We start from the raw sequence: 15447 nt of genomic DNA on the forward strand, positions 1-15447 counted from the left end.
ATGTATGTAAGTACCAAGAACATTATTTCCCCCAAGTGCAGCTTTCCTGTTAAGGTAGGTTTAGACGAAGCGAGTCTACTCGCGCACCAAAACTCGTTTCCTCCTCGCACATCAAAACTCATCCTCGTGCCACTGTTTACACGAAACGCGTTTCCTCGCTTGGAAGGGTGAGCCAGGCAGTTCGTGCGAGTCCAGAGGTAGGGATAGGCAAGGGAACTCGCCCGGCAATATATGACACGGTCAAACGAAGCGAGGAATTACTGCGAGTTTCCTTTGATGCGTGATTAAAAACCGACTGGCGATGGCTCGCTGCGAGTGCTGCTCGGGGTGAGGAAACTCGGGGGATTTTACCCATCTACACGACGCGAGGGAGCGGAAGCGAGGTAAATGCGCGAGTAGACTCGCTTCGTCTAAACCTACCTTTAAACAAAAACCTCGCTCGACGCTTTATATACGTATGTACGTACAACAGACAATTTTATTATTCTTCAATTAATTTAGAAACAAAAGCAACTCTATAAACAATGGCTGGCAATGGGGCTTAAATAAATGCTCAGTTTAAATTACAATTTTAGCCTCTTCTACTTCCTCTTCCCTCTGCCTTGGGTGGCTGGGGTTCTCCCGGTTTCTTTATCGCCTCCAACGCAGGAATGTAGTCTGAAAATATTTATCTAACTTCAAAGGTTGGGATGTAAAACGAATTGGAATTAATTTTCCTGGATCAGATGGTACGGAAGAGGGAGAGAGGAGAGGAGAGAGGGGAGTGTTTTGATGAAAGTCAACACAGAGAGCATGAACTTTTCCCTCAACTCGACAGTATGATGAAAAGATGGCACCCAAAGATTTCATCAAAGTTTTTGTCTTTCCTTCTGTTACTCCTCTCTTTCTTCCTTTCTCTCTCTCTCTCTCTCTCTCTCAATGATTTCTAACTTTTGCTTATATTGTTTTGGCGATAAACTCACTCTTTCCTATAAAGTTCTTGCCTAATAGGTACATATGTAGATTTGTCGATTAATTGGAACTGGTCCACTTTTACCTATATGAGAGGGCTACGCATTTCAAGGGAATACTTGAACACTTTAAATTGAAAGAGAGACGGAGAGAGAATGAAAATGTGTCTGGAATGAAAAAAAAGACACCATCATAGGAGCTCTACTACATATTTGGTGGATGAGCTCATTTTACTAAGGTGATTGGAATGAAAGAGAAGCCATAATGTCCACGTGGCATTGATAAATTGACTCATTTTCCATAGAGTGAGAGAGGGGGCTCTTCCCTTTTTCCTTTGATTCAATTTTGGACAATCAGCCTTCCCTGGGAAGAAATGTCCATCCTCTTAATAAATTTCATAAAAAAATCACATTTTCCGCTTCATCTTTTTATGTTCTTTCAATTGAGAAACAAAATCTCAAAATTACATCAAAAATGTTTGAGGTAATATTTTTTTTACAAACCGTATACAGGGTATAGAGTAAACCGTGATTCTCACTCGGTAAGTCGTCATAACCCGTCATATCAATAGGAAAGTACATGCTAGACAACTTACAACTCAACTTCATATTATCAATGGAATAGTAGATACATAATTACATACTTACTTAGAAACTTAGGTACAATTCAATGTTATTATGCGTTATCAGAAACGGAGATTTTAAAGTAAAGCCACTCTTAAAATGAAACTAATGCTAGTGATTAGTGAGTGATGAATTAACTGCCATTATCACTGACAGAAAGAAAAGCCCAAACTGTAGAGCCATTCTCACCCTAAATAAAAAGAAAATAAAGGAAGAAAATTAGGGGGGAAATAAGTAATAGGGGGAAAAGCAAAGTAAAAACATTGGAAGCGGCGTTCCCTAAATACACCACCTACACACAATAATGCGGAAATAAATTTAATAAAAATACTCGGCACAGATGTTGGGAGACATTTCCTCAAAGTTTGGATGAGGCCTTTTGATTCTCAAAGTTGAAAGTTGAGAGAACTTTTCAGAGAGGAGAGAGAGAAAAGGAAATGATAAGAGACGAGAAAAGAAGAAAAGGAGGAGGAGTAGGAGGAAGGATAAGGAAGAGGACGAGAAGAAGATAGAAGAAGTGCAGAAGTAGTCATCATTACAGATGAGCCAAACTAGTTTGGTCATGTCCCCAATTTGATGACTAAATGAGTAAATTTTACCAGTTTCGGAAGAACATGGAAGATAAAGTAGCCATCTAAAATGTATTATATTATGTATTATAGGACCTTTTAGACACATTATGTATTATAGGACCTTTTAGCACTCAAAGGGCAACTTCCGTTCATCAAATAAATAAATGGGAAAAAAAAGCTGAATTTTTCCCTCTCAAATTCAATTTACGAAGAAAATTGAACAGATATATATATATATCACTTCGGAAGAACAGATAATTTCATGTCCATCACTTTTTCTCCGAATGTGGTGAAATTACTGGAAATGATCAAAAATTTACTTTGCTCGAAACTTGTATTGGTAGATAGGTACCACTCTTACATGAGCTTGGACGTTTCTAATCCCTGCATTCCTAGAGATTTCCTAGTTGTCGTCGTCGACATCATAAATCAACAGATGTTCCTGATCTCATTTGCAGCCCTGCTCCTCTGTGCAAATAATTTAATAAAGTCCTCACAAAGTTCATGCTACACATTGCGACACAATATTGAATGGCAATAATATTTTATGACCCCTCCACACCTCCTCTTGCATATACCTTGAAGTTGGAACCCCTCGCGACTCGGAGCTTTTCTGCAGCTCTCTAAACTAGTGGAGTCTCCTAGGATGTTGACCGTCTTTAGACCCATCAATGGTTCCAAGTTTGAGGTCGGGGATTGTTGGATTAAGTCCGTATGCTTGCTTCAATGATCATTTCGACTTTTATGAAATTTTGATAAATACCTATGTCCATCATCTTCAGCAATGGACAAGGTGTTCTTCTCAGTAAGTTCCAGAATCTACTTAAATACTTACTTTACTTACCGTTTCCGGGAAAGTAAAGTAGAATTGACTGACTTACTAGAACTTGGATCTTTTTCTTTAGTCCGTTTCAGCCAAAAGCTCCACCACTACCGGAAATGCTTCGATATTAAAACGTGGAAGTCACGATGACACATTTCATTTATTAGTTGACTTTACCTTTTCCACTGTTCCTGTAGGCTGAACATTGTAACCGTGAGCTGTCGACATTTCATTTTCCATTTTAATTACTGACATGAAAAACATGGCCGAGTTTTACTTTAGGTTAGAAAAAAATGGGTAAAAGAATAGTACATATATCCAATAACACTGGAAAACAGCACAATCAGTGCTTTCCTCTGGATAGTTGAGAGAGAAAAAAAGGGAAAGAGGGAGAAAGAAAATCATGCATTTTCAATGCATATCAGCAGCTGATATTATCAGCTAAATAAATATGACATCCAAATGAAAAGAAAATATCTAGTTTGGTAAGTTTGATTGTTAAACTAACTAGATTGGTAAGTTAGTTTGTTATGGATTCTAAGAGCACATGTCTCTTGGTTGAAGGCTATGTGTAGCTGCTGCAAATACAAGCTAGTTGTTTCATTTGTCTTTGACATAAGGGTATTTTATAAAAATATACTGAACATCTCTGTTTACTACACAAAGACATGATTATGAAGAGATATCTACCAAAATTTTTATTCTATTAAGGAAAGATTTAAACAATCGAACCAGTTCCAGTTTTAATTCCACTTTAAAAAAATTCATTGTAGTTTTCATTTAAAAAAGGAAAATCCTTGAAGAAAATAATATTCTGCTTCTGCTTGCTTTTAACTTAAGAGCGAAGAGAAAGAATTCTAATTTATCTTGAAATGTGTCATAATTTTTAAGGAATATTAAAAAAATTATACAATAAAATAATAATATTTTATTCTATTAACTTCAAGGTATAAATTTTAATTAAAAAGTTTGCGTATTTTAATTTTTATTTAGTATTATATTTTTTAACTTTTCTCGCAGAAATAAATGAGGTCCATACGTTTCTTCAACGTAAGTATTAGGAAAAAAAAAAAAAAAAAAAAAAAAAATGGGGGAAAAAGCTAGACCAAAAACCGCCAAAAAGCGGTAAAATGCCGCCAATCAATGCACCGATCTTAACCAAAAGTTTCGTGTCGCATCCTTGTCACATTCGACAGCTACATACCAAATTTCAAGTAGCTAGCTCTTACCGTTCTCGAGATATTTTGTTTACAGTTCTAACCGTTTAGTCTATATAGCTGAAAAACGCCAAAAGTGGTCGAAAACCGCCAAAAATCGGCCAAAATACCGCCGACTGCAGCACCTATGGTAACCAAAAGTTTCGAGTTACATCCTTGTCACTTTTGTGGACTATATACAAAATTTCAAGTCTCTAGCTCATACCGTTCCCGAGATAATAATAAATTACCCTGAAAACCGCCAAAGAGCGGCAAAATACCGCCAAGCCTTGCACCGACCTTAACCAAAAGTTTGAAACAATACTGTAATAAAAATTGTTGTTTTTCATGGTTTATGGATAATAAAGCAGAGAAAAATGAACCATGACAATGTTAAAATCAATAAAAATATATTGAAAGAAAATTTTAAATAGATAAAGAAAAAGGGTGAGGTCCGTTGAAAATTTTTCAAGCTGGGAAGGTTTGAGAATTTAATAGTAGATATAGATAGATCTCAAACCTTTAAATTTAAAACATAACCTCGAGCCTGTCAGGAAAGACAAAATATAAATTTTTATGTCAGTAGGAAAATAAAAACATAGAAATACACAAAAGAAGATAAGACACAACACACAATGAATAATCTCATAAAACACGACACAGATAGTGAAGGAAAAGAAAAAGAAGATGTGATAGTTGAAGAAGAACATGAGATAAATAAAGATGTATTGCACAGATTTGTGAATCTGACCTCAAGTTGTAAGTCAACATAATGTTCAACAAGGAAAAGAGTGCAATAGAAATATTATACATATATTTTGTAAAAGAAAATGACGATGCAGAATCTGAGGAAGAAGCAAAAGGAAAATTTATTGCAAATGCAAACGGTGAAAAAAAGATATATAATACCTACCTACTGTAGAATTTGCTACAAATTGCTGCTCTAGCGTCTCATACCAATGCTGATGCAGCTGTAGTCCTGTGTACACAGTGCTAGTAGCATTTGGATATGAAATATTATTCAGTATTCCTTAATCATCAATCTGAAAAGTAAGGAACTGAGTTCCTTGGAAAAGAATTCTTGCTTAGATTCCACTCCACACGTCACTCGTATATTTTCATCACACACATCTCATCCTCCCCTGAGATTCTTCATATCACTCTTGAGCACATTTCCATATTGAATATCAAAATATGAATAATTTTCGTCGAGCTAAACACAGAAAACCTTTAAAAATTCATCTTCTTAAAAGGAAAAGTTTTGAGAAAAAATTATATGAAATTGACAGATGATAATTCAATACTCCATAGCCGCCTTCTTCTCTTCTTCTTCCTCCTCTTCTCTTTCTTCTTCTTCTTCTGCCACTCCTCTCTATAGTCTCTATACTATATATTTCATATCCTTGAAGCTTGTAATATTTTTCCTCTCAAAATACTTACAATGTACCATAGTCCTTGCAGAAAGCTGTTTCAGTCAAGAAGTTGTTTTTGATCGCTTTATTCATTGACTCATTTCCAAAGTCTCCTTTGAGAATTTTATTGTGTGTGTCCATTGAACTTATGTGAGTTATGTGACCTATAAATTGTGATTGTAATGAATTTTATCGGTTATCCAATCTGCGATAAAGCAAAGCAATGAATCCATTGCTTAAATATGTAGCTACTCTTATGAACTCCGTACACAGAAAGCCCACTCTGACGCTTGGATGTAGGGGCAACAACAAACAGCCCTAAAAGATGGGTTTAGTTTATACGAATCTACTCTTATGAAAACTATCAAAAATATTTGTATTTATCAGAATGACACCATCACAAACTAACTGTAGGTACAATGTTTTCCCTTTAGGTAGTGTGTTAGGTGTACAAAATCTAGAACACTATTCTAAACATGACAACAATGGGGTACCCAACTGATGGGATTGCATACTCATTACTCAAACCCTTATCTTAACCTTGCATAGGCGGTTCTTGCCTAATTTTTTGGGGGGGCTTGATTTTGAAGGTACACCTTCAAAATTTTGATTTAGCTTTATGTAAAAAATCTGGTGTGAACATCACACGACTTGATAGAAAAAAACTCTGCTAAGGTCTTATTGTCTCGAAATCGAAGAGAGAAGGTTTACAGGATAGGAGAAAGCCAGCCGTTCCGAGAAGGAACCTTATCTGTTCAAGATGAAATCTTTGCACCTTTCTACGAACTACCTAGGTAATACGTTCTTGTTCTCTCTCTCTCTCTCTCTCTTGTTCCTTATATTTATACTATCTCTCTCCCACAATCCTTGCTTCTTCTTTCCACTTTACTTCTCTTCTCCTCCTTCTTCTTCTTCTTTTTCTTCCTCTTCTTCTTCCTCTTCTTCTTCTCCTTCTTCTTCCTCTTCTTCTTCTTCCTCTTCTTCTTCTTCTTCCTCTTCTTGTTCTTCTTCTTCTTCTCCCTTTCTCTTCTCCTCCTTCTCCTCTTTTCTTTATTTCTACGCGCGGAGATTATAAAGCAATTTGAGATGAAAGATAAAAAAAAAATTCAAACTATTTCTTCCATTATCTTCGTCTTCCTCCTCTTCCTCCTCTTCTTCCTCCTTCTTCTTCTCCTCCTTCCTAATTCTCCTCCCCATCTTTGTCCTCTTCCTTCTTCTTCTTCTCCTCCTTCCTAATTCTCCTCCCCATCTTTGTCCTCTTCCTTCTTCTCTTTCCCTTCTCCTTCCTTTCGCTTATCTTCCCCTCTGACTAGTGGTTCTTCTATTTATTCCTCCCCCTCTTTCTCTTCCTTCTTCTTGTGTTCGAATTCCTTTTGCATATCATTATGCACGAAAGGAGACAAAAGAGCGGCGAAAGACGATGGAGAAGAGAGGAGATGAAAGAAGAGAGTATAAAGAAGGGAAGAAAATGAAAAAGGGGTCAAATTAATAGAATGTATAATGTAAACCAACCCTTTCTCTTCTCCTCCTTCTCCTCTTTTCTTTATTTCTACGCGCGGAGATTATAAAGCAATTTGAGATGAAAGATAAAAAAAAAATTCAAACTATTTCTTCCATTATCTTCGTCTTCTTCCTCTTCCCACATACATATAAATCAAACTGTTCTCGAAATATCTCTTGTACCTATAGCTAATGCATGGCCTAAAAATAAGAATAAAATAGAATATACCATTTTTAAACTGCCAGAGTGAGACTGTAAAGTCCCTTTATACTGCCAGTTACTTCTTTTTTGGTCTCAAGGACTTCAAAAAGGATGTATTTTTCTTTCTTTTTTTTATGTTGAAAATTTTGGACTGATTTCAATACTTTCTCACTACATTTGAGAAGTTCCCCGAACCGGAATAAAATAGAAAGTAAACAAATCTGGTGTGAACATCACATGGCTTTCTTTATCCTAAATAGAATTTTGGAGGAATATAACTCTAGGGGTGTTTTGTAGAAAGTAAACAAATCTGGTGTGAACATCACATGGCTTTCTTTATCCTAAATAGAATTTTGGAGGAATATAACTCTAGGGGTGTTTTAGAATGAAAATAATGCTTTGATTTACCTAGTTGAAGAATTCTTACGGTTTGATATAACTAACTTAAAGATTTCTTAGGCTTATGCTTGGAAAAATGCTTATCCTTTGATTTACCTAACGTAAATAATTTGAAAGCTCAGTAAATTATTTAGAATAGAACTTCAGTATGATTGGATTGTCTAGATATGTAACTAAAGTAAACTAACCCATAAGAGGCCGAACTTTTTTTTGCTCTTTGCTGAAATTAAACCGCTTCTAACTCCGGACCGGTAGCGAGTAAATATGTCAAATAATATTGAAAATAGTAGGAAATTTTGTTTTCTAACTAATAGACGGATCCCCGATGCACTCTGACGTGGAGCGACTGAGATATTGGCGGAAAAGAGAGAAGGGTTTGGTCAAGTTTGGTGCGACTTTAATGTAGGGTTCGGCTCTCATGGGTTACTCGTAATAACCAGGACCGCAATGTGAGTTCAAACTTTGTATTTATTTTATTTTTTTTTTAATAAATACAAATAAATAAAAAATATTTTAATTTTTTATCGGTACTCGTATAATATTTTGCTAAAATGAAAGGTTGAATAATATTTTGTTTCAAATTCTTTACTCCTTCCCCCCCCCCTCTTCTTCTTCTTCTCTTTCTTTCCTCTCTCTTTCTTCTCTACTATTCCCCTTTTCTTTCCCCTACTCTTCCCAGACCCTCCCTCCTCTCTTTTTCAACAAATTCCTCTTTATTACTTCCTTTTTTTTTCCATTTCCCCCTGTTTTCCCCCCTTTCTTTCCACCCTTTGTTTTTGTATATATTTTATAATTTCATGATAACACTATTTTGTACATCAAGGGTGGGGTGGTAGAGAATGCCATAGGCATTAACCCCACCCTTGATCAAACTTTATTTTGTATTTATATGTATATACTTTTTGTTACCATCTGTAAATTTAATAAAGTTTGATCCAATTGTGTAATAATAATAATATAACACCACCGAGGTTGGTAAATAAAAAAAGGCCAACCTCTTTTGACATCCCACATCAAATGCTTCACCCTACATGGATGGCTAGAGGCAGAACCTACTCAACCTTTAACTAAAGCGGGAGCGGATTATAAGAGGGTAGGGGAAGAGGAGAAGGGGGAGGAGAATCACCTGGTAAAATTGTTTCAACAATCGCCTTGTAAAATTGAAGGCACAAAAAGATCATGTACACAAGAACTAGTTTCCTCAGGTAAAGCCAAACATAAGTAATATCCAGTGTTATTTATACTGAAAAAAAAAATCGTATAGGAAACCAGTTTTAGATTCAGTTTCCAATCATGAATCGGAGAGGAGCTACTCGCAGGGCATCTCTACAGAGAGCTATGTCTCGAGAAAAAAGTTTAGGGTCGTCTCAAATTCTGGACGTTCGTGGGGGAGGAGAAGGAGGAAGAGGGGGAGGAACGTTCGAAAAACTTTCGTTTTAACAAACTTGATTTTCCTAAAAGTGAACTTTCCGAAATGTTTTCGATTTTTTTCCCTCCCTCTCACTCGCTTTTTCTCTTTCTCTCTCTCTCTTTCTCTCTCTCTCCTTCTCTTGTGCCCTCTTTAGGAATGAAAATAATAAAATTAAATAAAAAAAGAAAGAATCTACCCGTTCCCCTCTTTCTCTCTCTGTCTGTCTGACTCCCCCCTCATATTTCTCTCTCTCTCTCTCTTTCTCTCTCTCTCTCTTTCTCTCTCTCTATCCCTCTCTCTCTCCCTCTCTATCTATCCCACTTTCGGAATGAAATTAAATATATATAAAAAAAGAACCAAACTCAAACTTGTGTAAAGTGTATTTTCTGAACCAGTGGAGACTCCTACACGTTCCGAGAACGAACATTATCAGTTCAGGATAAAATCCACCCCGGGCGGGAATCGAACCCGCGACCTAGCGCTTACAAGACAGACGCGCTACCAACCAAGCCAACTAAGCTGGTAACATTTTACTCCTGCTGCGATAGAGTCAACATCTATCTTGGTCTGAAGATGATGCCCTGAGTGGCATTAAAAGTTTAACAATTCAAAACCATCTAATTCAAAATTGTCTTGATAGAATATAATATGGTTTATACTTTATTTTTTCCTTCCTATTTAGTAGGTAGTATGGTACTGGTATTACTGGTAATAAGTTTACTTTTATTGGAGGAAATTAACATAAATAACAGTTGTCGCAGCCCGCCTCGAGTGTCACCGGCCTGCTTCTAGTTTTCCCGTTTTGCAACCAACATTATGTACGCTCTCTGAGATTTTTCCCGAGCTTCGTTCAGTTCAAAATTAGGCTTCGAGGAAACCACAAGTTTTTCTTCGTGTCTTGGGAGAAGGAGAGGGAGTAAACGGTTGGCATAATAGAATAGAATATACCCTGTTTATCCTGGCAGAATGAGACTGAAAAGTCCCTTTACTCCCGCAGTCTAAACAAGGTCTCATATATTTGGTTCAAAAGAGGTGTATTTTTTTTATATAAATTAAAACCTTGCTTAAATTCTGAAAAAAGGTTCTGGCAAATAATGGGACTTTTTAGATTAGACTTAATAGTCGACATCGATGGTATTAATAGAGGGTACTTAAATGTACCTGTACCTACATTAGCTATTAATTGTTTTGAAAAAGTTTATATTAGGTAGGTACTCTTACTCTCCGTTAGGTAGGTGTGAACATCACACGACTTTCCTCATCCTATTGAATGATGCTTATTTTGGGTGTTCTTGTTCTTATAGCCAAACTTTTACAATATCTCTAACCGTTTAGTCGGTATAGCTGAAAACCGCCAAAGAACGGTCAAAAACCACAAGAAAGCGGTCAATATACCGCCAACCGCAGCACCTGTCTCAACCAAACGTTTTGAGTTGCATCCTTGTCACATTTGTGAACTACATACCAAATTTCAAGTCTTTAGCTTATACCTACCGTTGCCGAGATATTGTTAAATTACACCGAAAATCGGCAAAAAGCGGTAAAATGCCGCCAACCGTTGCACCGGTCTTAACCAAAAGTTTCGTGTCGCATCCTCGTCACATTTGAAAGATACATACATACCAAATTTCAAGTCTCTAGCTCTTACCGTGCTCGAGATATTTTGTTTACAGACAGACAGACACACACATACACAGACACACGGACACACAGACACACACACGGACCAATGGCTGAAACTTTGGATTTAGGCTCTAGGGGCCTCAAAACGTGTTTTGGCTCTAAAAACTGACCATCGAAATTTTGACCCGATTACATTACTTTCCTTCCTATAGGATAAGGAAAGTAAAAATGGGGAACATATTTAATGCCATTTTCATCCACTCGAATGTAGACGCTTTGCTTGAGAGCATTAGACTAAACAGAGTTTTTGCTGAAATTCAAAAGTTCAGTTGCCTCACAAGACTCAGTACATGATTTTCCAGATGGTCACCAATTCACGATTTGATTTTTTGTAATTGGGTGTGGAATGACATGAAATGTTCATCACGAAATATTATTTTGTATTTCGCGATAAGCATTTCGGCATTTGACAAATAACATTCCTTTTGCAATTCAAAGACCTTTTGGCCTCAAAGGGAGGTATTGTCTTTCTTATCGCCCATCTTATGGGACATTCGAGAATGATCTCGTGGACATGCTACGACACAGACCACATCACGTATAATTAACCACGTCTGACGCTGTTTAACTTCAATGTTTTAGGAGCTACTACATTCAACATGTTGCAGCCGCTGACATCAAGAGACATGAAAAGGAAAGGAATTTGTATGAACGCCGTGAATTTTTTTGGGTATGCAATGTGCAACACTAGAAGTATTTATTTTATTTATCCGTTTAGGATAAAATCCGCCTCGGGCGGGAATCGAACCCGCGGCCTAGCGTTTACAAGGCAGACGCGCTACCGACCACAAGAAGTATTAGTGGAGATGACTGAACTGGTAAACTCCCTTTGTCAAGTTTTGAGACCGAAATACTCCTACTCCAGTCCTAAGGTTATCTTGAAAAAATCTATTTAGGAATATTAGATCAAAAAGTCTAAAGCCATCTTATGTGGACTGAATGTACCTTGTCGCCTTTACCACCCTGTAAGATTTGCCTGGACTTAACGATCACCCTGTATACCATAAAAATCCGAGCCTTGCCCATACATATTTATAAAGAGTAGTGCCTTGTACTTACTTGCTGATGACTTTCGAGGAATCTTAAGTTGGGAAGAAAAGAAGAGTGGGAGGAGAGATTGTACGAAAGAAGAAGAAAAGAAGGAAGAGAAGGAGAAGAAGAAGAAGAAGAAGAAGAAGAAGAAGAAGAAGAAGAAGAAGAAAAGGATGAAGAGGAGAAGAAGAAGAAAAGGAAGAGGAGGAGAAGAAGAAGAAGAAAAGGAAGCCTATCCTGTCTTCCTTCTCTCTTCGATTTCGGGACGATAAGACCATAGCAGACAGTTCCCTCTGTCAAACCTGTTTAAAAAAATCAATATTCAGGGGTTCTAAGTTCTAACACTAAGAGAGGTAGTGCGCCTGCTTCGTAAGCCCTAGGTTGCTGGTTTGATTCCCGTCCGGGGCAGAATTTATCTTACACAAAGGTTGTCGCAACAGCAATTACCAGTGTAAATTGATTATTGAAATATGAAAATTGATTGCAAAGGAGTAATTCTTGCGATATCCAAAAAGGTTGTGCAAAAGCTCTGCTTTACCACAGATAAAAATTCACGATTTGATTTTTGTAATTGGGTGTGGAATAACATGAAATGTTCATCACGAAATATTATTTTGTATTTCGCGATAAGCATTTCGGCATTTGACAAATAACATTCCTTTTGCAATTCAAAGACTTTTTGGTGTTCTCGTGTTGACCCAACACCTCAAAGGGAGGTATTGTATTTCTTATCGCCCATCTTATGGGACATTCGAGAATGATCTCGTGGACATGCTACGACACAGACCACATCACGTATGAGCTGTCTCTCTTGTATAACATTTTATAAAATAAGACAAGTTATAATATTTCTTTGTGTTTTTTAAAGAAGGTTTTTTTAAGCCTCTGTGGCCGAGTGTATCACACTAGGTATTTAGGCTTGAACGCTGGAGGTCCCTCATTCGATTCCCGGCGTTGTCTGTTCGGGATGTACTCAGAGCGTCGAACTTCTGAAATGCATTTGCACTCTACAGGGTGTTGCAAGAAGGTCAGAAAAAAATATTTTTATTGAAGAGGTTTGATATAGAAAAAGCTGTAACTGCCAAGATCTTATTGTCCCGAAATCGAAGAGAGAAGGTTTCTTCTTCTTCTTCTTCTTCTTCTTCTTCTTCTTCTTCTTCTTCTTCTTCTTCTTCTTCTTCTTGTTCTTGTTCTTCTCTGTTCGGGATGTACTCAGCCTCGTGAGGACAATCGAGTAGCTGCTTTAATCGAGTAGCAATAGTAACCAGTGGGTGCATTACCAGTGTAAAAATCTGATACGAGTGGTATACTTAATACCTAATGCTGTGATACCCACATAGTTGAGAAAAGGCTCTGTTTTGAAACAAATGATTGAAGATTTGATTGACTTGGTCTATCAATATCAAATCTAAGCCTTTGGACGAAGGGTAACCTTTTCATTTTATTTCTTTCGATACATTCGATTTGCTTTAATCTGTTTCATCAGTAACATTTTTAAGGTCACCTGTCAAATTCAATCTTTTTTTCATCAAATGTCTCTGTTGTCCGCGTTTTCATACCAATGTAACAAGGGACAAACTTGTGATGAATACACTCAAGAAATACGATAAAATTCACATGAGAATCACATGTTGTCACCAATTCAGATAAAATTCCTCGGCAAAAATTCACAACAGGCCTCCTCTTCCTCCTCCTCTTCCTCCTTCTTCTTCTTCTTCTCCTTCTCCTTCTTATTCTTCTTCATCTTCTCCTTCTTCCTAATTCTCCTCCCCATCTTTGTCCTCTTCCTTCTCCTCTTTCCCTTCTCCTTCCTTTCTCTTATCTTCCCCTCTGACTAGTGGTTCTTCTATTTATTCCTCCCCCTCTTTCTCTTCCTTCTTCTTCTTGTGTTCGAATTCCTTTTGCATATCATTATGGACGAAAGGAGACAAAAGAGCGGCGAAAGACGAGAGAGAAGAGAGGAGATGAAAGAAGAGAGTATAAAGAAGGGAAGAAAATGAAAAAGGGGTCAAATTAATAGAATGTATAATGTAAACCAATAATAATCATTTCCACTATTCCACTCTTAAAAAATTAAACTGGCTGGGCCCATCCCTCCGGGAATTTTTTAGCCTTTATTCGATTGTGGTTAAAGAAAATCAGTACCTACATAAATGTGCCTAGCTAATTTGTTTAATATTCAGTTTATTATTATTATTATTATTATTGATTTGATTTTACTTTCATGTAATGATTTAAAATCAAGACTAGAGCCCCACTAGGTATTTAGGCTTGAACGCTGGAGGTTCCCGGCGTTGTCTGTTCGGGATGTACTCAGCCTCGTGAGGACAATTGAGTAGCTGCTTTAATCGAGTAGCAATAGTAACCAGTTGGTGCGTTACCAGTGTAAAAATCTGATACGGTGGCACTTTTAATACCTAATGCTGTGATACCCACATAGTTGAGAAAAGGCTCTGCTTTAAAACAAATGATTGAAGATTTGATTGACTTGGTCTATCAATATCAAATCTAAACCTTTGGACGAAGGGTAACCTTTTCATTTTATTTCTTTCGATACATTCGATTTGCTTTAATCTGTTTCGTCAGTAACATTCTTAAGGTCACATGTCGTTTTCAATCTTTTTTCATCAAATGTCTCTGTTGTCCGCGTTTTCATACCAGTGTAACAAGGGACAAACTTGTGATCAATACATTTAAGAAATACGATAAAAATTCACATGAGAATCACATGTTGTTACCAATACACCAATTCAGATAAAATTTCTCAGCAAAAATTCACAAAAGGCAAACAAATCATTCCCTTGTTCTGCGCTTGAATGAAAGAAATCTCAGTTTGAACAGAACACGTGACTGAAAAAAATTGGACAGCATTCAGCAGAAAAGAGCCATACAAAAAAGAGAAGAGCCGTCGTCGTCCACACGACCACCACAAACAAAATGTCGCGTTGACCAAAATAATCCTAACCAATAATCGTTAAAGTTTTGACTTTACCGAGAAATGAATAGATCATCCCTAAAGGGTATATTTAGCTAAAAATGTTTACAATCAGCGAAAGAGACATTTCCGGCTAGGAATTCATTAATAAATTTGGCAGATATCAGCGTTAGGTGAACCACAAACCGTACTAGCGGTCAAACTTTCTTGACTTGGCGGGGCGGAGCGCTACCGCGCTCCTTAATAAGCCAGCCTAGTTAGCTTAGTTGGTAGTGCGTCTGTCTTGTAAGCGCTAGGCCGCGGGTTCGATTCCCGCGCTCGGGGCGGATTTTATCCTGATGGGATAATGTTCGTTCTCGGAACGGCTGGCTTTCTCCTATCCTGTCTTCCTTCTCTCTTCGATTTTATTCCTTTTAATGTTTCCTAATAAATACCAATATAATGTTTAAGTCACCCATCCATTTATTGGCCTTGCTCGGCGTAGCTTAATATGGGTGACGCTAAAACCGGTCTTAAATTATCGACTGAAGTGTTATCTAAAACTTTCTCGCTTTGAGTTCATAGGTCGTCGCCATTTCAAGATCAGAGCTCATTTGTGTGAGAAAATGTGAAAAAAATCCCCCAAAAACCAGTTTTTAGTCCGTCCTCCCTTTACTATTACAATAGTAATAAAAAGGTATAAGGGACGGACTATTGTATTCGCTTCTG

This window comes from Diaphorina citri, unplaced genomic scaffold (genome assembly GCF_000475195.1).
Source record: "Diaphorina citri unplaced genomic scaffold, Diaci psyllid genome assembly version 1.1 scaffold217, whole genome shotgun sequence".
Lineage (NCBI taxonomy): Eukaryota > Metazoa > Arthropoda > Insecta > Hemiptera > Psyllidae > Diaphorina > Diaphorina citri.